General features: G+C 47.5%; 1 non-coding gene across 1 annotated transcript; it reads left to right on the top strand.

The window, feature by feature from the left end:
* The first annotated feature begins 5,204 nt into the window (after positions 1 to 5,204).
* On the top strand, positions 5,205 to 5,285 carry Trnaa-agc. Its single transcript has one exon. It is a non-coding gene; the product is annotated as a tRNA-Ala (tRNA).
* The last annotated feature ends 17,187 nt before the right edge of the window (positions 5,286 to 22,472 follow it).

Raw genomic sequence — 22,472 nt, 5'->3', positions numbered from 1 at the left:
AAACCAAGATACTCGATACAAATACCACAAAAAAGAATCTCATTCTAGGCGAAAGACATGCATCCACGAACAAGCAAGGCGAATTCCCGAAGACACATGAAAATATAGAAATGATGTTCCTTATTGAAGGCCAGTAGAATCCGTGATAAAGGGGATACAGGGGACAAGCAAGATGGATAAAACGTTAATAACCGAGAAATAATACCTAACACTCTTAACGCAGTATTAACAGTTATAGACACATGTTCTCTGAAAAAAAAGTGAACTGTCAACACGGACACCAAGATCCCTTACAACAGATACCCGGGGTATCAAGGCGCCTTCAAGGTTGTAAGAAAAAGAAATGAATTCACGCTTTCTAGATAGTACAATGTGTTTAGTCTTCCCGAGATTTAACGACAAGCGGTTTTTGAAGCACCAATTTGAAACAAGTCCTATGTCAGCTTGAAGACGAGTGCAATCCAATACTTACAAAACTTGAAAGTATAAAAACAGCGAGGACGAGGACGGAAACAGGACATCTTTCATTTAGGAACAACATAAAATGGCACAACGATAAAAACCGGCCCTAAAGGTTTCAACGTTCTCAAAGAGGGAAAGGAGATAAATGTTATAAAGGAAAGGGAATTTACTGTTAATATAAAAGTTTAAAAAGCGCTGGCGTCACGACGAGGTATCACTAATCTAGTTATCTCCGATCACTTACAATTCGACCTTTGTCATTGTCAATGATAATGAAGGTGCAGAAATATTGTTGTTTACAGTCCCAAATGGAAATGTGCTATAAATATAAAAGTTTAAAAAGCTGTAGCGTCACGACGAGGTGTCAGTAATCCAGTCATCTCTAGCGTTAGGAATTCGACCTCTGTCTTTGTCAATGATGATGAGGGTGCAAATATGTTGTTGTTTACAGTCCCCATGGCAAAGGATTCAACAATTATATCAATTCCTTTTCCCCTTTCAGTATATTTTTTATTGATGTATCTCTTGGTATTTCATTCCCGTATTTTCCTACATGGTTTCTTACAATGTCTTGTATCCTCAAGGGTTCTCTCTTTTCGTCGTTAAACACCATTCCTTCAGACTTGTTACTACTAAAACTCATCCCCAAGCTGTCCCCTTCGTCTCTACATATTCTAGCTAGTTCCTGTAATGTATCCTGGTTATCTTCTATAAGTATTATGTCGTTTGCATACATCAATCCTGGTATTACCTGTATTATATTTGTCATTCCTTCCATAACTTACATGAAAACTTAAGTTTTTCTGCTCTAATTTATTTTTCATTTCACTCAGATATATATGAAAAGAAAAGGTGACAGTGGACATTCCTGCCTGAGCCCTCTTGTTGTTTGTGCAGGATGTTTAGTTTCTGCCTTTCATGTTATAACTACGTTATTTTTTGTATGCACATGCTGAAGAAACCTAATGAAATTTGCATCTTAATCATACTCTCTCAGCTGACCCCAGAGTTTTTCATGGCTCACATTACCGAACACTTATTTTATGGCCAAATAAGCTAACTATAAAGGAGTTTGGTTCTTCATTGGTATTTCTACACACTGTATGGTGTCGAAAATGTTATCTTCCAATCTTCTATCTCTTCGGAATCAATTTTGGAGCTCACTCAGTATTTGCATATCTTCTGGCCATTGCTCCATTCTACACTTTACTATCTGCATAGCTAATCTGTATAGAACTGAAATTTCCGTTATTGAAATATCGTTTTTGTTTTCTCTCTATGCCTTTATATATTAGTCTCATTTGATTTAGTTTTCCATCATTTAGTATCTCTCCTCCCATAATTATTTATTGAATCACATGTCGCAGCTTCAATTTGCTTGTTTTCCCTCGTGTCCTTGTAAGTTCCATAGATATGTCGCCTGGGACTGTTGCTGTACCTGCAGAAACCTTACTTTGTGCCTTATCCCATTTGCCTGTGGTCGTCTCTATTGATACAAAATCCTGCTAGTCCCCTACTCTGCTGCTGACAGTGCTATCCACTGTTTCCCTCTGCTCAAGCTAGGAGAAAGAACTTTCGATATCTACCTAATATATTCCCGTGCATCTTTCCCCTCTACTCTTCTCCCCTCCTGTGAGGTCAGTAGGTGACGTCTGGTTTAATGTTCACACACAACCTTTTTTCCGCATTCCTATCTTTTTATTTATTTCCATCATCTACTGCACTCTTGCACTCCTAAGGTTGGACTGTATTAAATCTGATGTTTCCATTTTCCGCTCTATGAAGTTCTCTCATTTTGATGCTGTTTCAGCTGGCAAGGCTCGTCCTTTTTTTTTTTTTTTCCCAACCTATCTTTCCTAGATGCCTCTTGGCGGCGCAATATGGCTGCTTTGACCTCCTCATACCAGGAGCTTTTTGGTTTGTACTTTTGGTTTCGCTTTCCTCTTTGTTTAATTCGATGCTTCTCTAATTCCCTTTTTGAAAATTCCTATTAGATCCTCATACGCTCATTCTCTTTCTGGTTGTTTCAATAGTATTTTCTAATACGTTTGGATACTTTTTGTGGTTCAGTTTTACTTAATTTCGACTTACCCACTCGTTCCTTAGCTTTTTGTTCTTGTTCGGATACTCCAAATTTAATCTTAATTATTTTGTTGTCACTCCCTAAGCCTTTTGTACCTTCCTCATTTATTTCCTTACTTCTTAACTTGTCATACAATTTGTGGGACAGAATGCATTAGGCTATTGTTGAGTGTGAGATGTTTCGTTCCCAGGTTATATTTCCCGTCGCATTTTACTTCTGCATTAACTTGCACTACATCCAGGGCAGCACAGAAATGTTATCGAAATTTCCGGTTATATGTGTGTATTCTTCGAACTCTTCTAAGTGGGCATTCATGTCTCCCATTATAATTATTTCTTGATTAAGGCCAATTTCTTTGATATCTCTCGATATCAAAGTCCCTTGAGTCATTTCTTGTTTTCAGGTAAGCAACCCCGCAGAGTGTTCAAACCCTACCTTTCAATCATAAGTGTTCTATGCAGCTTTCCATCTCTTGTTCCCAGTCTTGTCCTTTAAGTAACGTGTTTAGACCTCCGCCTTTGCGTACACCTCCCCTCCGGTTTCATCACCTCCAGGAGTGGCCTAGCTGGTATGAACGGTGGTTCCTCTTCATCTTTAAGGTGTGTTTGTGCTACCCCATACGCTGTGAAAGTTTCAGCCTCTAATATTTCAGGAATTGTTTTCCAATTTGTTTTGTTTCTATCTTTCTGCATGTTTGTGAATCCTATATTGAGCAGATTTATCTCTTTTTTTTTATTTACGAGGCTTCCCCCTGCTCCACCTGCTGCTCTTTAGGTACTCACACCCAGGAGCTTCAACCAACTGGTACTGGTACATGTGATGCTGGTATACCGACAGTGGTGCCTTCCGGGCTCTGTTCCGAAAAATACAATGTCGCCAGATTTAAAGTTGATATTTGGATTTTTTCGGACAAAAGAATGTTTTTAGTTTTCTTTTTTTTTAAAATACACACTCACAAAGCTTTTTTCTTAATAAGGCGATATTCTACAAGGTAATTGTATCGTGTAATTTTTGTGTGTTTATTGGCATTATTACAGGGAAGTTTTGCAGAAATGGTGCAGAGAGGACGTTGTGTAGCCAAGGCTAAATTTGGGGGACTTAGTGCCAAGCCAACAACTGGCATCTGGCTCGCCCCAGCGGAGAACCGAAAGCTCGATTACACGGCGCCTTCTCCGCAATAAGCCCATAACAGATTTCGGGCACCTCGGCCAGGATTCGAACCCGCCACCTGGGAATCCGTAGGCCGGCACTCTCACTTGGATCCACCGAGGCGGCAGGTTGGTTAGTAGCGGGCGTAATTACTATACGCGTGTTTCGGTTTTGAGGCCTGATCAGTGCAAGCCTGCAAGTGTCTAGATTGCTAAAATAAAGGTGGAAACACTGTGTTCTTACACTCTCTGTGAGCCGCCGTTTCGTGCGCGAAAATGAATGCAGAGACTACTGAGCCTTCACCAGAAGAGATAAGAATATTGTTGTAAGTATACGGATGGTTTTTCAATTTTTGACACAGTACGCCAGATCTGCATGAGTTTTCGTCCTATATTCGTAGCTATTTTTTTAACTCTTAAAATTCCGGTTTCTGATGTTAGGAAACAGACGGTCGTTTAGGAAGATGAGAAAGGTTACCAATGTCGGATGTGCAACGTCGAGCATGATAGTTCTGGGTCTACTTTTATGCAGATAAATGAAAACCGCGAAATAATCCTAATTAAAAAAGAATATTATTTTGTTTTGGCAAGAACTACTTGCAAGTCGAAAATTTGATATCTATTATTACGAGGTGTGCTTTAATGTACCTGTCAGTCAGTGTTGCAACTACCTCGTTTTCTCACTGGAAAGATCAAATGAAAATCACGTTATCCAGAATGTACTTGTCACTTGTGCAGTGGGCTGCGTCGATTCCTGGTAGATCTTCTGCACTTAAGGCAGAACATATTGATGAGAGCCACACTCAAAGGCTGACAAACACACATACTATGTCGCCTACTCCGCGCTTCACCGTAACCGCTGGTAGTACTACAAAGTACACCCGCCGGCGATATGAAGGTGAACGCCGGACCGGTTGATCGCTCCGTGCTATCAGCGCCATGAAGCGGCTGCTGTGGCGACTTGCTTTCTTATCGCGCGCTTCGCCGAGATTAAGTGCTTGGATCGAGTGCTGTTCTCTGCTCTGCTGCTACTCCCCGCAGAAAGCGCGAGGATCGGGGAAGGAGCCTTTCAGGCGCTATCGGTAGGCATTGAGATGTAGGAGTTTTGTTGGGATATGTGCTAAACCGAAATGCTGCGAAACAAATCAAATAAAAAATGACCGCATCTCGACGTAGTGAATGATGTTGATTGGGGCGAAGCTCTGGTGGTGCTGATGATACGAGAAAGTGGAGGTCTCTTTAGTTCCGCGATAAAGTGGCACTACCTGATCTATGACAGAAAGAGAATGTGTGGTATGGAACGTTGTTATATACGCATTTGAGCATTTGACCGCAGCGCCCTCTCGTCTATAAACGTAGAGCCAATGCATGCAGAGTTTAACGCGATTATATACGCATTTGACCGCAGCGCCCTTTCCTGTATAGACGTGGAGCGGCTGCATGCAACGTTTCATCCATAACATCCCCGGCTCTTGAGTTACTACCACATCCCAGAGCCCCCTACTCGTCCTGCAGTCGTGGCCGACTGTTAAGGCGGTGGACTAGCAATCCATTGGGGTCTTCCCGCACAGGTTCGAATCCTGTCGACTGCGCAAACATTTGGTTTTTCAAGAAGACAGATGGGATGGCAATCGATGTGAGCACGGACGCCGGATGGACAAGGCTAGACCCTAAGGAGCTTCGCCCCTAAAAGTAACTTCTGCTTTCCGCTTTTTCAAAAAAAAAAAAAATAAAAAATACTGTTTTATTTGTGTGATGTGTCAGCAACCGCGTCGCGCCTGCGGCGATGTCATATTAGCCACGCCCACGAAAAGTGATGCCGAAATCAAAACCCACTTCCACGCTTTCTGCAGCGAGCAGCAGCAGATCTGAAAACAGCGCTCGATCCAAGCGTTTAATCTCGGCGAAGGGCGCAATAAGAGAGCGAGCCGCCACGGCAGCCGCTTCATGGCGCTGATAGCACGGACCCGTGGACAGTCTGCCGTTCACCTTCATATCGCCGGCGGGTGTACGTTGTGAACCGCACGACTTAACAGCGGCCATTTCCAATCCTTGGCCCCGTCGCGTTCTCGGCGAATTCGGCAATCGTGTGCACACACTTGCCGAATTTTTGCCACTTCTCTGCCGAAGTTTCCGTCAAAGGTTCACCATGAGTAGAATTTTGCCGAATCTGAAGTGGGGCAGATTCGGCATATCATTAATAATTATACACACACGAATGTTTTTTATTTCTTATAGTTGACGAAATCGTTTATGACTGTATTTTTATTTGTCAACTACATGAATTGCGCTCGTTTCACCGGTTAAGTCATGCGCCTGAATTCCGCGATGAAAATTCCAGCATGAAAATTCCGCTATGAGACATTTGGGGACGGCTAGGGGCTTTGCAGCCGGCAGGCCAGTCAGCGGTCTCCAAAAGTTATAGAGAGCTTGCAATACAGAGAATTTCCAACTGCTGGTTCAGGGTCACATGGTTTATGGGCGGCGGTCTCAATAGTGGCTGCGAGGGAGTGACGATCGCGTCGCTCGTCTGGAAGCGTCTCCGTCTTTCCGCCAGCTTCCCTCCTTGCCACGCGAAAACGCAGAGCATGGTTTGAGATGGAACCTCTCTAGAATGCAGGCATAAGGCGCCCGTCACACTTTCCCTTCTATAGGCACCATAGATTAGGGCTACCGTCTGTTAGAGCACACTCATTGCCCATGTCAGAAAAAGAATTCTGCTTTCTTGAACAATTGGAGGGAACCGCGCGGGTGTCGATGCTGTAGGTGATCCGTTACCTGCACGCGGAGTTTCGCCATTTAGTTTTTGTGTCTCATTCCTTTCCTCGATTTTGTTTTGTTGGCATTGGTACTAAATAAAGCTTGAGTGGTAAGTACTCCCGTGTTTGTATTTCTCTTGTCATCGTGTTTTGCTCCGAATTTCGTCCCCAACATTCTTGGACATCACTGCTTGGGCGCATGCACGAAATGGAGACTGAACAACAAAGAACATCGCCATGTTCGCAGGGAATATTTTACCATGTCATTCTTAATATAATAATAGTCAGTAATTTAAATTTTTTTCCACGACTCTCGATTCCTTGTTTTTATTGAATTTTGTTATTTTTATTTACACAATTGTCTATATCTGCTTTTCTCGTCAAAAGATTGTGATGGTCTCGAGGACCGTAACTGACTGAATATCGTAGAACGCAAATGAATTAGATTTTTTTAATACTTTTTGGTGACTTCTTAATCTATGGAAGTCTCACAGTGTTGGCCATGGCTGCCATTGATTTCCAGCTATTCCGGTTGCCAACCCTAATGTCTGCATAAGTAAGCGTATACAATAAACCCGATTCAAGATGACGCTGCATTCACTGCGCGTGGCTGGTTTAGCCAGTAGCAAACGCACAAAGACGACAGCGCCATTAATGACTTCATTGGCTCCATCGGGCCCTAGGTTTGGCTGCTGTTAATGTGAAACGGAGTATATTGTGATGGAAGAGCCTGCTCAAGGTGCATATTTTATAACCTTAACGCGTAAAATTAATCTTGCGGCAATTGAGTTTTATTATTCAGATTCGTTTAGTGGTTGTGTACGAGTCTTTCACTTTCTTTTTTTGAGCGGGGCACGACGATAGCAACTTGGACTGCGCGGCTGACAAATTTTTGATTTTTTATTATAATTTGAATGGGGAAGCTGTAAAAACCGTGAATTTCTAAATGCTGTGTAGGTTAAAAGAAAAATATCTCGTGGAAATCGCGTTTATACCACGCGGATTCTAGGAATTCATCCGGCCGTGTACAGCAATTTATGTACTCTCTAAGAGCCTCGGATGTTAATTAATTATCGATAAATCGTGAATGTTTTTTGCAATCCGTAGTTCCTCCTGTGAGAAGCAAACCATGAAGACGTTGTTTCACTTCGCTCTCCTTCTGGTGGCGCTCGTTGTGGTTTCTGGCAGGACCATGCCATGTGAGTGCCTTTTCAATGGTACCATTTGCTTTAAAATTTTCGAAACTAATATTTTTTACCTTGTTTTTTTTTTACAGCGGGGTTGTTAAGGGCTAGGTTCCCCAGGATCGTGTCCCGTATGTCGACACAAACCTACCTGGACAGCTACCGCCATCTATAAGCGACGGTGGCAAGCACACAACCAGTAAGGTTTACGCCGTCGCTCGTAGATGGCGGCAACCTTTCCAGCCATCATAGAAGAATTGATAGTTGGGCGCGTTGGTTGGAATTCATCGTAGGAAACAGCGCGAAAAACAAACGACAACAAAAAAGAAGCACACGTAATGAGCGCAGCGCTCGTCACGTTTGTTTCTTCGTCCTCGTCTGTTTTGCGCGCTGTTTCCTACACTCTTACGCTCTTATCACTTTCGGCTTGGACTCACGTTGGGTCGGCCGCGCGCCCTTTCGGGGGAAGGAGGCAGACTGCGGAAGGAGCGGTGACATACTCAGCAGCGCGAATGGGTCCGCAACCGCCGCAAAGCCGCTGTCGCCTCGACTTCCACTGCGTCTAGCGCTTCAGATTCCCTTGCCAAAGTGCACATCGCTCGCCTGGAAAGCCGCCGCCGAGAACAGAACCAGCGATGTAAAGGGCGCCGCCGGGCTAGCGCCACGGACGACGATCGTGGCACGGGGGCCAAGCGCAAGCGCGAGGCCTTGCGACGACTGCACTCCACGCCGGCTGAACAGTTCCCGGGTGCGACGGCGAGGTTCCGGAGGAAGTTCGTGGAGAACCCGTTTGGCGTCACGTGCACCGTGTACGACCGACTCTGGTTCGCAGGAGACGAATCCACAATCGGCGGCGTGTCGGATGAGAAGAAGCGGGAATCGGGCGCGTGCGCGGTGCGGCAGTGTATCGAGTACAACTCCGCTGGTCTTCCTTCTTTACGAGAGTGGAATGGAAAGGCTGAACGTTTTTTAGATTACACATCCGAGAATATATATATATTTTTTTTTACAAAACACGATCGAAATTTAAGTGCATTGGCTATATTTTACGCCGGAAGGCAGAGCTTCGAGTGTAATGGGGTCTGAAGTTGGGCTGGTCGGCGCAGATTAGTACGAGGAGAAAACAGCGCAACAAAGACGCAGGAAAATAACACAAAAGACACAAGCACAGCGCTCACTGACTGCTTCAATTGATTGTTCTATTTTAATGCTTTTATGTCTCGAAGAAGAAAAAGAAAAGAAAGTCACGAATCAGCACTGTGTTTGTGTCTTTTTTGTCCTTATCCCAAGTCCTTTCTTGCGATGCTTTCTCCCGCTTTGCTTGTCCATGGCTTAGCCTCAAGACTGATTATTTGAGAGTTAGAAAACACAGCAACAACAACAAGAACATCAAGACTGTAGGTTCTCCCAGAAGCCTGGAGCGTCGCCACCATGCGCGCGTAGAAGTTCGGCGCATGTGCAGTCCGACGTATTAAGTTGCTCGGGCGACCCAGAGCAACGGGGACCCTTCTTCTAAAACTGTCTGTTGAAGCCGCAACTCTATATACTCCGTTTCTCAACTTGTCCAATCGCAGACTGTACAGACGTTTGCAAAAGCCGCGTTCTGGGCGCTGATATCTTTGTCTGCCGGGCTGTGGAAAGTCTTCTGAGCATGGGCTGTTGCTCTGCATTAAGGTTTTACAGACCCTTCGCGTGCGCTCAGTGACTCAGCATTTTTCACCGGGGTGATAAGCTATGCAAAAGGTGCGTACGATCTGACTGAGGAAATGAATCGGGGCCAAAATGGACCTTTTCCGAGAAGCGTTCTGCGCACGCGCGAGCGCCCGATGCCAAGCGGCGGAAGTCGGAACGAAAAATCTAGGAAATTCGGAAGGATTTCCTCGAAGTATATCAGCGAGTAGAACACGTAACTGCAGCATATATATAATTATGTTACACAAAAAAAAGAACGTCGACGGAAAGAAAACACGACGTTTGTGTGTAAGCCACGAATGCCCCTCTTTAAAGCCGCGCTGGGCAGGCGCCGCTGCTCAGAGAGCGAAAAAACTGGTAGCGTAGCTCCCATTATCGATTGGTAGCGCAGGTAGATCACTTCCTCGATTTTTAGTTCGTGCAGCCACCGCCTGGTGCCGTCGGTATGTGGAAAAGGTCTATTGCATTGTCATGGCTCGCGCTCATACTCGTTATGCGCGTTTCATCGCCGGCTAAAGAAATCACGGAAAGAACGAAGCGTCGTATCCTGATGCAGTCGCGGCGCGTGAGGGGTTTAGCCGCTGATGTAGAAAACGCACAAAGATGACGAGAGCCTTGAGGATGCATATTTTGGTGTTGCTCGATTGGCTTCATGGGATCGTATGAAGAGGGCAAGTTCATCTGCTTTTGTAGCGTGAGCTACACTGGCCGAGGTTGAGCAGTTTCGCGTGGCTCCTGGAAAGCCGGGCTGCGCATGCGCGAGGAGCAGTGACATCACACAGCCCACAGCTGGCGCGCAGGAGCCGCCGCCGCCGCGCGCGCCTCGCCGGTCTGCGCACTCCAGAGGAGTGACGTCCTAGCCGCGGCAGACGCACTGGCGCCGGCGTGTGCCCAGCTGTGCGCCTCCGTTGCGCAGTAGCCAAGTCTGACGCTTCACCGGAGCAGCTTAATAGCGCCTCTCATTTTGTGCGCATGCACAGAGGCATCAGTGGGGGTATACATATAACGGGGCGTTTGCCCGTGTGGTATAGCCATGGAGAAGGAGAGCGAAATTGCTGCTCAGCGGCGCAGAAGAGCGGAGAAGCTTAACTCATCGGATCCCGAAGTAGTTGCTTGGCAATTAGCGGTTGAGCGTAGGAAGAACGAACAGAAAACGGCTAGACGTGCTGCGGAGACGCCGGAGCAAAGGGAGGAACGTCTAGCAAAGCCGCGTCGCCAGGAGGCTGAGCGACGTGCCCAACCACTCACGCTACGTATATCCTGGCATTGCCGAGCTAAGCCACTGCACTTGTTTGCACACGCGTGTTGCAATGATGTCAGAACGCTGAGCTCTTTTATCGGCCGATTGGAAAACTAAATAGTCGGTATAGACCTTGAGGCGTCTAGCAGCGAGGCCTACCTACTATCCTTCCAATCAGAGTCAATTGGAGCTCGGCATTTCGATGTCACCGCGACACCCTGCGCAAGAAGCAGACGAACTTGCCCTCGGGCTATAGTCGGCTCAGGTAGGACTTCAAGCGGAGCGGAGTGTATGCGGAGAGCACGTTTGTCTGCTTCCTGCACAGGAAGTTGCGATGACGTCGGAACGCCGAGCTCCGATTGGCTCCGATTGGAGGGACAGTGGGTAGACTTCAATGCCATATCTGCCTCGATGTCTATACCCACTATCCATCCAATCGAGCGACTATCGGAGCCCACCATTCTGACATCACCGTCACCCCTGCGCAAGTATAGCGGGCGAACTTACCCTCCGGACATGTTCATGTTCCAGGGAACGAAGACCCCCGATGCTCGCTAACGATGACACTGATGCACTGCAACGAACCTCGACGCCACTACTGGAGATTTGACGGAAAACGATGCGTACTAGAGTGGGATAACATCTGCGGTAATACAAAGAACCATCACGAGACCAAGGCTGAATGCGAGAGGATCTGTGTTAACCCAACTTGGTGAACACTGATTCACTCGTATTCCATCTTCCCAGCGTACGAGAGAACGAAGAAGAACGCGGAATAAAAAGTTTGGATGCAGTATCCGACTTTGCGTCGTGTGTATTGTTTTGTTTTTTTGCAGGGCATATGCTATGAACGCGTGGCTCTGTCGTCGCTCCTCATCGGTGGCGCTGTTGTCGGTGTTGTGCGCATGCGCATAATCTTCGTGCGAATCTGGTTTCTGCGCACGCGGGCACCCATGTCCACCTGGTGGGGAAAAACGGCGTGAGCTTGCTCGTAAAGAAACAGCTTACTGTTCGTCCCTCACAGCGTGCCTGCCAAGTATAGCCCGTGCTCTGTTTATTGAGCATTTAAGTATAACTGGGCACAATTAAACCAGTTCCGTATCAAAATATCAACCGTCATCGTAATACGTTTGGGCATCTCGCGCTAAATATAACATAGCATTCTGGTCGCCATTCGGCTAGGGGATCCGAAGGGCGTGATTGAACCCGACTCGGTCGTCCAACGCTAACGTAGCTTTTAGGTCCAATGTCCAAATGTAACAAATGACAGATGATGAGGCGACGAATGAACAGAAACTAAGCGTTTAAATGGGCGAACTTGTGCCGAAAATAATACTAGAAAGAGGTAGCGTCGCAGGCCGGCGGAGTAGCACGACCGAGCGCGAGAGCGAGACTAAAGGCTCTGTTATACTCCGACGTAACGCGTGCGCGCGTGCGAGCGCGTCACAGCGACGTCACGTCGGCCAAAACCCGACACTCTATACTCCGGCGTCGTGGCGTAACCGACGCGACCGGCGGCGTTCGACGCAGCCTGACCGCCTCGACGCCAAAATGGAGCATGCGGTATTCCGCGCCGGACGCGCCGGCGACGCCGGACCAGGATGCATCACGCGCTGGCTCCCGGCAGGCGTCGCGCGGGAAGTGCGGCGAATGCGAGCAATAGCAGACGACAGGAGCACCACTCCGTGTGGCGTCATGTTTGAAGAATCGGACTCGGTCGGTCGAGAAGCTCATCGAGGGAACTCGTCCTCACCCGTGTGTCTACGACACGAGGAAGCTTGAGTACCGTAGACCGTACGCTTGTCAAAGATGTACCGTATGTACATTGGCCGCCTACGCTTGCGGCGCAGTGAACCAACAGTGAAAGCGCGAGTTTTCGTCGTGCAAGGTACGTCCACGCCATCGCTCGAACTGGACGCTCAAGAAGCGCGAGAATTTTCGTATGCTATTCGAAACGAAAAGGAACCGGAAGTGGCGCACTCTTGCAGGAAACGTACCCCCGTAGTCAGATTCTGCGCATGCGCCGCACCGGCGGGCCACCGACGCGCGCCGCGAGCGCCGCCAGGGCCGCCGGAGTATAGACCTTTTCCACAAGGGTGCCGCCATCTTGAATTGTCGTCACTTCCAGTATGGGCGAAAACATTACTTTGCCCTCACCACGCCAATAGAAGACATTTAGGATATAAGCCTAACCGTCACACAGTATCGTTTTGGCTCCACTCTATTTTTTTACTGGTTACAGGTTGAAACGTTTTACTTTTTTTTCGTCGCCCATACTGGAAGTGACGACAATTCAAGATGGCGGCGCCCCTGTGGAAAATGTCTATAGGCTCCTTGCACATGACGTCATTTCCGATACCCTCCAGAGAAGAGGGGGAGAAGGAGCTCCCCTCTTATCAGGACCCTCCTTTGTGCCTTCCGGATTTGCACAGGCGTCGCTATTCTCCTCCCAGAAGATTATAGAAGATTAACCCGTCACTCAAAATTCTTACAAAAGCAGCTTCCCTCTCCTCCTTTTACTTGGTGTGCAAATGTGTGCGATGTGACGTCAATGCAAGGAGCCTATAGGCTCCTTGCACATGACGTCATTTCCGATGCCCTCCAGAGAAAAGGGGAAGAAGGAGCTCCGCTCTTATCAGGAGTCTCTTTGTGCCTCCCGGATTCGCACAGGCGTCGCTATTCTCCCCCCAGAAGATTATAGAAGATTAACCTGTCACTCAAAATTCTTACAAAAGCAGCTTCCCTCTCCTCCTCTTAGTTGGTGTTCAAAAGTGTGCGATGTGACGTCAGTGCAAGGAGCCTATAAAGAAGCCGAATTTTTTATGCGCGCGGCGTGACTGACGTGACGTAGCCGACTTCGGCCAGCGTTCGCTTGCGCGCGCGTTACGTCGGAGTATAACAGAGCCTTAATCCTGGATCGCCACGCGGAGCACCTTTTGGGCTCGCGTGGGTTTCTGGAACATTCGGCGTAGAACGCTTGGCGCGTAGAACATTCGTATCTCGATCCGACGGCAAGATTTTCAAACTTATGATAACTCTAAATTGAAATAAAACATAAAAAACGCATCCGCTCCCAGACACCAAATCTCGCGCGAAGCCGAGCGCGGTAATTATTCGGCCACGCACGCGCTCGCTCGGCGACACGCGTGGCATTACTCCCCCCCTTTAAAAGCGCATCTTCTCGATGCAACGTCCGAAGAAAATAAAAAGCAAAAGAAAAAAGAATGGAAAACCACGGAGGCCTGCAAAATACAGTCCTAGCGAGCGTATAGTACAAAGACGCAGTTCACTGTCCAATCGAGCGTACATGAGTCGCACGACGTGGACGACTTCCGGTCGTGGAGGGCGGCGTGATGATGTCCTTGTTCCGTCGGGCGTAGTTCAGACCCCCGAGTCGACGAAGCACCTATAGTAGGGTCCGAAGTACCGCTTTAACAGATTCTCGCTGAGACCGCGGCAACAAATCGATATCCACACCCTATAACCCTGCATGTCTCCGGTTTGGAAGTGGGCGTCGCGGTGACAAAGGTTATGCCAGGGAGCGTCAACACGTTGTTGGTCCTGAGGTCGGAGTATGGCGACCTGCCGAGCCTGCTCTGTTCGTTGAGTTATAAACTAAGTGTTCCCGGTTTCGTCTTCTGCTGTGTGGTTGCGTCCAGCATATGTCGCTCTCAACTTTCTGCATGCACCAGTTGGAACGTCGTCATTTCGGTGGTTTCTTGATCTGCAGTGCTGGAGACGAACGTTACTTACGGCAACACTTCGTCCCATGTCTTGTGGCCATCGTCGACGTACATAGCGATCATGTCGGCGATGCACTCTTAGAAAAAAGGGTCTATATGGTCCTTCCTAAAGGGAGGAACGCTCTTGACGCTTTCAGAAAAGAAAACGTTTCAGAAAAGAAGAAACTTTCACTCCTTAAAGCAGGATAGCAAAGTTCTTCCGTCGCCTGCATCTCATTAAGGCGGCCCCGAATCGAGCAAATCGAGCTCAATAAGACTTAACGAGGACGCTACGTCTATTGTGCGGTACGAAAGGACTACCTTATAGACATTTTCCACTGGGGTGCCGCCATTTTGAATTGTCGTCACTTCCAGTATGGGCGACGAAAAAAATAATAAAACGTTTCAGCCTGTAACTAGCAAAAAACTAGAGGGGAGCCAAAACGAGAATGTGTGACTGTTAGGCTTATGTCCTAAATGTCTTCTATTGGCGTGGCGACGGCAAAACAGTGTTTTCGCCCATACTGGAAGTGACGACAATTCAAGATGGCGGCGCCCTTGTGGAAAAGGTCTATAAAAGCGTAACACGAGCTTCCCGCCAACTGTATTTATTTTAGAAGCCAGCTTCCCCCGCAGGTAAAGAAACTTGCGTTTCGAAAGCAGTTACCGAGACTTCTCGTCGTCAGCACTGCGATGTTAAACGGAGCCTGCGTCCAAGACAACCTGCCCGTCTTGGACGCAGGCTCCGCGGTTTTCATAAACAGCATTTCTTGAACAAAGCGCGCGATATTGTCGAGAAAACGATACCCAAAGAAAAGGGTGGTACATTTCTCCCGTCTGCCTGCAGAAGGGAAAAAACAATCTAGTTCCTCCCTTCTTCTAGTGTCCGCTTGGGGGCGCGTCAGTAGAAGGTAGGAAAACGGGCCGTTGCTACCTTTTTTCCTCCTTTTTTCTTTGCGTGACTAGCCTACACCAGTAAGCCTACAATAAAACCGATTCACGTGATGTGACTGAGCTTGATACCGTGAATTCAGTGAAGCCGCGTGAGAATTGCATCGTGAGGACGCTAATCATTTTTGTATCTTCGCCACCAACGGATCGACAACTCGCGCACAGGAAAAAAAAAAAAAAAAAAAAAAAAAGAACGCAGAAAGGACGACGAGCGGCATGTGACAATGCTGGAATGTCTCCATCGGGTATTAGGGTTGGCCCCGGTTAATGTGAAACGGAAGGTAATAATGCAAAAGACTGCTCAAGGGATATAATTCATTACATTAACGCGTAAAAGCAATATTGCGGCAATTGAAGTTTATTATTTAGATTTTCTGGTGGCTATGTACGAGACTTCTTTTTGAGCGGGGCATGACGATAACAACTTCGACTGCACGGCTGAGAAACTTTTGATAGTTCTATCATAATTAGAATTGAGAGGTAGTAAAAACCACAAATTTCTAAATGCTGCGTGGGGTAATAAAAATATATCGTCGAAATCGCGTCTATACCACTCGGATTCTAGGAATTCCTCCTGCCATGTACAGCAATTTATGAACTTGCTCATAACGCCCCCCCCCCCCCCCCCCTCGGATGTCTATTAATTATCTATAAATCGTGAATGTTTTTCTCAATCCGTAGTTCCTCCCGTGAGAAGCAAACCATGAAGTCGTTCTTTGTCTTCGCTCTGCTTCTAGTGGCGCTCGTTGTGGTTTCTGGCAGAACTACAACTGACACATTCGGTGAGTGCCTTTTCTATGGCGCGATTCGTCTTAGAATATTAAATACTAATAACTCTTTACTTCTTAGATAACACATCTGGGAATAGTTTTGTTTATGAAACTCGATTGGAATATAAATACGTTGGCTATATTTTACGACGGAAGACACAGCTTTGAGTGTAATAGTGTTTGAAAGTGGGCTAGTCGGTGCATATTGGTAACTGAAGAAAAGAACGCAAAACAATACACAGGGAAAGAACACAAAAAGCAAAAAGCAGAGCCTTGACTCATGCCTTCGTGTCTTTTTCTTGTTTGATGTCGTTATGTCTCAATGAAGAAAAAAAGATTTGCCTTGAGTTATGTGTCTTCTGTGTTCTTGTCCACCCCGCCTTTTCTCCCGCTGCGAGTGTCTATGACTCAGTGGAAAAACTGATTGCTTGAGAGTTAGAAAAACAACAGCAATAACAACAACAAACAACAACAAGAGTTTAGGTCACTCGAGCAGAGTGAAGCGTCGCCACCATGCACGCGTAGGACTTCGGGGCATGAACAGTCCGACGTCCCAAGTTGTTCGGGCGACAAAAGCGACGGGGTCCCTTCTTCTAAAACTCTCTGTTGAAGCTACAACTCTATATACTGCGTTTTTTAGCCATGTCCGATCGTAGCCGACTGCATAGATCTTTGCGAAAGTCGCCTTCTGAGCGCTGCCATCTTTGTTTGCTGGGCTGGGGAAAGCCTTGTGAGCGTGCGCGGTTGCTTTGCAATGTGGTTTACCAGACCCTGCGCATGGTTCCACATCTCAGTTACTCAGCACTATTCACCCGAATGACAAGCGATGCAAAGGTCTATACGAGCGGATGGAGTCAACCGATCGGAGCCAGAAATTGTACTGTCATGGGGGTCGTCGTCTTTCCATGTTTGCCATCGCCGGCTAAAGCAATCACGCAAAGGACGAAGCGCCGAATGCCGATGCAGTCGATGTGCGTGAAGGTGTTTAGCGGCTAATTTGATGCAGAAAACGCACAAAGATGAAAAGCGCCATGACGGTACATTTTTGGTTTCGCTTGGTGGGCTTCAACGTATCGCATGGGTCGGCTGCGGCCGGTCTTGTAGAGTGTAGCAGAGTTCATGGGAAGCGCAAGTTCGTCTGTTTTTTTTTTTTTTTGGGCGGTTGCGGTGACGTCCGAACGCCGAGCTCCGATTGGCTCCGATTAAAAAGATAAAGAGAGTGGGTATACCATGACGCTACAGCTGCCTCGAGGTCTGTAGCCACTGTCCATCCAATCAGAGCGCCAATCGGAGCCCTGCGTTCGGACGTCACCGCCTCCCCTGCGCAGGTTTTGCGGGTGAACTTACGCTCCTGATACGTTTATGTTCCAGGGAAAAGAGACCAGCGCTGCTCTCTTTATTGGGGAAAGATGGGATGCGGTTATCCTGCACGTAGCTACTGGCACTTTGATGGAGAAGGATGCATACTAATGCATGACAGAAACATGTGCAATACAAAAAACGCTCACGCGTCCAAGGCTGAATGCGAGAGTCTCTGCGTTGATTGAACTTGGTGAACACTGATTCACGGGTATTTCTGCGTCCCCTGCAAGCGAGAGAACGAAGAAGCACAGAGAATAAAAAATCCAACTTTGCGCCGTGTTTTTTTTTCTTCAAAGACATCATATACAACAAACGCTCGGCTGTGACGTCACGCCTCAGCGTTGGCACTGCTGTCGATGTAGTGCACATGTGCATGTTCTTCGTGCGAATCTTGTATTTACCCATGTACACCTAGTGGGGGAAAACGGCGTGAGCTTCCTCGTGATAAAACAGATTGTTGTTCGTCCTTGACAGCGTTCCTGTCGAGTATAGCCCGTACTCTGTTTATTGAGAATTCACAAATAACTGGGCACAATTAAACCGATTCGGTATCAAAATATCAGTCGTCATCGTAAAAAGTTTGGGTATCTCGCGCTAAAAAAATAACATGGTTCAGAAGAGCGTTCGGGTCGCCATTTCTAGATCCTTTTGCAGATAAGTTTGATTATCTGCTTCCGATCGGGCATCCGCAGACTTTGCATCCATATCCGAACCGTACCCACAAAATTTGGAGCCACATCCAACTCATAATCCAGGCACATAATAAAATCAAGCGAAAAAAAAAAAAGAAAACGACAAATAGCATGTTTTAAGCTGTTCGCTTATCTTTGTGCAAAGATATTTTTGGGTCACAATACGCGGTGGATATCATTTTAATATTATCTGTTTCATAGTGTTTATAATAAAGCCGATCAGCCGCCCGAGGCACTCAGCGCCGCTGGAAAAAGTAATCGCGGTTACGTGACCGTTCTAGGAGTTCGCGACACTCTGCCCTGAAGGAGCGCACCAAAAAGAGTATATATATATATAACGAGCAGAAGCCCGCCAGGTCGGCCGAGTCCGGATCGAAGACCAGCAACGCTTCGACGCTGGCCGCTACAGCCCTCGTCATCTAGACGTTCACTTCCAGCCCGGAGACCGGGTGTAAGTGTGGACACCGATACGACTCCGCGGTCTGAGCGAGAGGCTTTTATAGTGCTTCTTTGGACCACACAAGGCTCTTCGACTCCTGGGAGATCTCAAGTACGAGGTGGTGCCCGACGAAACGCACGCATCATCTTGACGCCGACCGCGAACCGAGGTGGTTCACGTCGTTCGACTCAAGCAATTCTACGCTCGATAGGAGTGTGGCCTTTATCAGTTCCAAATGACTCGTTAGTTTACCGTTCATTTATTTGCTTTGTTTTGTTTCGTGCTGCATCGGGCGATGCACTTTTTAAAGGAGTAAGGCCGCACCTGGCCAAGTAGCAGCGCACCCAGGATTCGTCTTTCAGCTTTTGAAGTTGAAGGACGCCTCGTCATGAGCTCCGTAAGAGCGGCTTCAACGGCTACTGATAGCCGTGGTATCACTGCTGAACGAAGGGACGAGGCTGCTTATCGTATCATCTTGCCTACGCTGCCGACAGGCGTATATGCCCTGAATTCCGTTTTTCGTCATGCCGACATCGGCGCACAGCCCTACCGTATCGAGGACTTCAAGGACGGACTGGAACATGCCGGAGCCCTCGGAGACATCGCAGCATGTGGTTCGTACCAAATGAACCACGTGTGGATGGTCACCCTCAAGTCACCCTCGGCCAAACAAAGGTTGGTGGATGCTCAGGCTTTCGAGGTCAAGGGCAGGCGGTGCCTTGTTATTGATCCGGACAAGGCGGAAGTGCGGCTCAAGTTGCACTGGATACCCTTTTATATACCCGACGACAACGTGAAGAAAGCCCTGGAGCCGTATGGCAAGGTCGAGGAGATAGCAATAGAGACGTGGCGTCTCAACGGGTTTGAAGGAGTGCAGTTGACCACGAGGACGGCGAGGTTAACGCTAAAGGACGGCGTCACCACCGAACAGCTACCGCATCAACTCCGACTGTCTGGATGCACTGCGCTGGTCATCGCCCCAGGAAGGGCGCCGCTCTGTTTGCGGTGCCGAAGGACCGGTCATATTCGTTAGGAGTGTCGTGTTCCCCGGTGCGAAGGCTGCCGACGCTACGGGCACACCAGGCAGGAGTGCATGAAGACATACGCTGACGTGGTGAATGCCGCGATGGAGGACGAGAAGGCCGACCTTCTGATGAACGAGGCGGAGGCCGAAGAGGCTGCGGGTGGGACCCCCGGGAATCTCGAACCCCAGGGACGGGCCAACGCCACTGCAGCCGCCCCTGCCCCCCTCCCTGCGAAGCCATCCGCGGAACAGCCTACAACGACTGAGGTTGACGCTGCTGGCCCATCGGGCGATGAGCAAGCTGGTCGGCGGCCGCCTCAGGAAACCTGAGCGAGGGGACCAAGACGCCCGCCCAACATCCGAGGCAACCGAAGATGACCAGCATGACTCGGCCGACGACATGGAAGCCCTGGAAGGCTCTTCCAAGAGACCTCTGGAGCAGCGGCCAACCCAGGACGACGGAGAACCGACGACGCTTCAGGGGAGAATGCATGAACGGTGGCAGGCGGTGATGGCCAAGAGGGGCCGATACCGGGCACTGTCACGAACGCCGACGGACGATCAAGCCCCGAAGGAGGGACGGTAAACTGTAGGCGGCTGCAACTCCTGTGTCGTGTCTATGAAGGCAAGCAAGTAAGCCGGTTGAGGATTTTCAGTTTTGTAGGTATAATCTCTATGGTGTATAATATTGGTTGCCGGTGATGATGGGGTCCGTATTGCGATGAAATCAAAATGGCTATCAGTTTCGCCACCTTGAATGTTCGGGGGTTGAACTCGAGAAAGAAGCACTATCAATTGCAACGTCTGCTATGTGATGAGCAGCCGGATTTCCTCGCAATACAAGAGACGAAAATAGCTGAAGACAATGACATTGCTAGCGCTTTGAGGCCTTTTCTTTTTCGCTATGAAGCGTGTGTGAGTCGTGCCGTGGGATTCTCGGCTGAATGTTTTCTTTTTTCAAGACGTCCGTAAACCTTGAACATTTGCAGGTGGTGTCTGATGAGCAAGGTCGTTTCATTTCTTGTGACTTCACGTTGTCGGGCGTACAGTGGCGTGTGATTTGTGTATATGCTCCGAACAACGAAAGACAAAGAGAGCAGTTTTTCCAATTCTTGCGCAGTTACGTGGAATGCGATAAAGTTCTGGTTGTATTAGGCGATTTCAACTGCGTTTGCGACGAACGCGATAAATCCTCGCGGACGAGATATAGTGATAGCAGTGTAAGTGTTTTGAAAGATATTACTGACACCTGTGGTCTCGAAGATGTAGGCCCCTTGCAAGCGGCAAGGAAGGATTTGCGATATACACACTTTCAAGCTTCGTCATATTCTCGATTAGATCGCATCTATGCATCAGTCGACATTATACAGCAAGTACATGGCTACCGTGTGCAACCAGTTTTTTTTCACTGATCACTGTCTTGTAACTGTTAAAATTGGAAAGAAGGAAAAGACAAATTCGAAGTTCAACTTGAGGTTCTGGAAAATGAACAGAGAATTGCTAAAAGATGAACAGTTTGTTGCCACCGTAACCGAGCTTCTAAGTAGTCTGCACGAAAGAGACAAAGGTCGAAGTGAGGCATGGGAAGTCTTCAAGGAGGAGGTTAAATTGGCCACGATTGAAAGATCAAGCAACATTCAGTTTCAGCTTTGAGCCCGCGAAACGCAACTGCAAAAGGATTTGAAATACTTCTATAAAGTAGAGAGTGAAAACCCGGGTGCGTGCTTTGAGGATATACAGTATATCAAGACGGAACTAGACAAAATCTATCGGGACAGGTATAGCGGGGCGGTTGTACGCTTCCGTTCAGAAAAGTTTTTTTTGGGAGAGCAGCCTACCAAGCGAGCTTTGGCTGACGAAAAAAGGTATGCTTTGACCAAAGAAATTTATGATATAGACTATAAGGGCGCAACAAGCAGTGATAAAAATAGGATTGAGGGTGCTTTTGTTGAATACTATGAGCATCTCTTTGGGAAAAGGCCAACGCCTAAAGGATTTTCTAAACTAAATGATTTTTTATTGCTAATGCCTCAACTAGACGAAGATGTAAAGATATGGCTCGAAGGAGATATAACTGTGGGGGAGGTCGAGCAAGCAATTAACTCCTTAGTAAGGAAGAAAACACCTGGTCCTGATGGCATTTACGCCGAGTTCTACCAAATGTTCAAGAAAGATATCTGTCCTTGTCTGCTTTTCATTTTTCATGAGTTGTATAAAAAACAGCAACTGCCGCGGTCATTTGCTGATGCTCACACCATTTTAATTCCGAAGTCAGACGACCCGGTTAAAAGACGCAGTGTCACAGGCTACGGACCGATCACGTTAACAAACATTGACTATAAAATTTTTGCGAAAGTCCTCACACGTAGACTTCAAAGTGTTATTAGTAGTCTCATCGGTGAGCATCAAAGTTGCGGCATTAAAGGACGCTCAATACAAAGAAACATACACGTAGCGAGAAGCGTATTAGAAACTTCAGAGGAGAACGGTCAAGTGGCTATGATTCAGCTCGACTTCGAGAAAGCCTTTGATCGAGTACGACACGACGTCCTTGAGAGGATTTTATCGCATGTTAATGTTATTTTAAACGGTGTAATAATGGCATACAAAGGATGTGCTACTAGGCTTGTGGTTAATAACAACTTATCTAAAAGTATACCGGTGGTAGCATCAGTGCGACAAGGGTGTCCCTTGTCACCGCTATTGTTCTGTTTATATTTAGAGCCTTACTGCTAAAAAGTGCTAGCCAATAAAAATATCCAAGGTTACACTTTAAACACGGCAGAAATCAAAATTTCGGCGCATGCTGACGACGTTGCGGTTTTTTGCACGGACAAGAAAAGTGTAACCAACGCTCTACAGCTTACAAAAATGTACTGTGAAGTGACTGGCGCTGCTGTAAACTGGGAAAAAAGCTGCGGGTTCTGGCATTGCAGTTGGGCCT

Source organism: Ixodes scapularis, unplaced genomic scaffold (assembly GCF_016920785.2).
Source record: "Ixodes scapularis isolate PalLabHiFi unplaced genomic scaffold, ASM1692078v2 PGA_scaffold10__122_contigs__length_95168666, whole genome shotgun sequence".
NCBI classification, from domain to species: Eukaryota; Metazoa; Arthropoda; class Arachnida; order Ixodida; family Ixodidae; genus Ixodes; species Ixodes scapularis.
This window is presented reverse-complemented; position numbering and strand designations above follow the sequence as displayed.